This window comes from Coenobita brevimanus, chromosome 114, assembly GCF_032717465.1.
Source record: "Coenobita brevimanus isolate Jiangsu-jjx chromosome 114, ASM3271746v2, whole genome shotgun sequence".
Taxonomy (NCBI): domain Eukaryota; kingdom Metazoa; phylum Arthropoda; class Malacostraca; order Decapoda; family Coenobitidae; genus Coenobita; species Coenobita brevimanus.
Window position 1 is genome coordinate 13,238,667 of NC_137067.1, and position 1,828 is coordinate 13,240,494.

At 41.6% G+C, this 1,828-nt stretch overlaps 1 non-coding gene across 1 annotated transcript; it reads right to left on the bottom strand.

Annotated features, from left to right (window-relative positions):
- Nucleotides 1-1,400: 1,400 nt before the first annotated feature.
- Nucleotides 1,401-1,472, bottom strand: TRNAK-CUU (transfer RNA lysine (anticodon CUU)). Its single transcript has one exon. It is a non-coding gene; the product is annotated as a tRNA-Lys (tRNA).
- Nucleotides 1,473-1,828: the final 356 nt, after the last annotated feature.

Genomic DNA, 1,828 nt, shown 5'->3' on the forward strand with positions numbered 1-1,828 from the left:
GCATTTCTTCTCTAATGGAGCTGTAAATATATGGAATAAATTTCCCTCCAGTATGATAACTGTGATACAGTACTAACCTTTCAAGGTCGCTTGGATAAGCATCTGTCTTCTAATCCTCAGTTAATATGTTTACTTCTGAATAAAACACTTCTGTTTAAATACTTTTTTTTTTTTTTTTCCAGAGCTCGGATGATGAACCCGCAGAACAACAGTGATAAATACTGTTGACCTCATTTTCAGGTAGGGAGTTTAAAATTTCCTTTCCCTCCTTCCTATGATATATCTATGACAGTTTTTCTATGCCGCATGATGGTCCTTCTCACTATTTCCTGCAGGCTTCCGCTGGAGGGTTTGGTGGGTGGAGGGAAGCCTTCCTGCTTTTCTATCCTTGACCTTAACTGATAGAATAGCTCTGTTAGTTACAACTTTCCCCATACCGAACAACCATGAAAGGATCAACAGGTCTGTTGTGTTTGCTTTCCTTTGTACTGCTTTGTACTCCTTTGTACTGTTGCAAGCTTCATATACGATATGGTCAAAGAAAGGTTGGACGCAACAATGTGACGTGTTGTGATCGATGGGGTGGCGTTGGTCGGGAGGGGAGAGGGTATTTTCTCCAGCGTCTATAAGGCTTTTTATCAATAATAATGTCATTCAAACACTGTGTCCAGGCATCTCATAATCGAAATACTTTGAATTTTCCTCCACGTACTTATTTATTTATTTATGAAGAACCAAGTTGTGTAAGCTCTTATCCTTTGCTTCTTCATTCTTGCCTAAATAAATACTCGGAAACAGAGTGATGGTGTCAAGTGAAGGAATTAATCAAGAGCTGCTGACACAGACGGGTGTTCAGACTGTGGCCAGCGGCATCCTGGACGCACACACTCGTTGCCTCATTTTTATGTACAGAATCCTGCCTCTAACGCCCAGGGAATTTTGACAAGTACTGGACATACATTTTCTTCATGTAAGCACAGCATCGGAAAAAATGTATGAAATATTTTACACGTGATATTGACTTTAAAACCATTACTGTGATTTATGAAGACTTGAGTGATTTATAATCATGAGTTGTATCTTCCTGGCAGCCAATGAATGAGTTGCTGATTCAGTGAGGCTTTAAGTCAATTCCAGTCACTCCTGTACACTGTCTGGAATATTTTTGAGATAAACAGTTCCTTCTCCCGATTTCTCCTCGGTTCAAGACAATACGGGGAGAAATAAAAAGTGTTTGTGGAGGGGAGGTGTTAATCAGGAGTAGAGAGAGCGAGAGAGAGAGAGAGAGCGAGTGAGTATGACAAAAAAATGGGAGAAATGGAGTTCCCCCGAGCTAAGCCCTGTATTGGACTATATAGCCCCGCTAGGGTTACAGGAGCGAGCTACCACTCCCGGCACGGCAGCCCGGGCGAGGCTCGAACTCGCAATCCCCCGATTAAGAGTCCGGCGCGCTACCACTGTGCTACCGCACCCCCCGAGTGAGTATGAAAGAATAAATGAAAATGCAATAAAATGAAAGTGTAAATGAGTGAGACTGATAGAGTGAATGAGCGATACAGTGTGAGAATGATAAGGGTGAATGAGTGAAAGTGAGAGAGAAGTAACAATGTCAGGGAATGTGGGCGTTACTGAGTAAGAGTATGGATGTAAGAGAGTTAGTGCGTGAAAAACTGTTTGAGTGAGGGAAAACAAGAGGGTGACAGAATATCACCGTGAATAAGAATTAGCACTTATTTTTGATTTACGAAATAATCACTCCAAGGCTGCGAACCTGAAAAAACAAATTCATTTAAAGATAGCTGGGCACATTGCTTTTAAACGTCTGGAA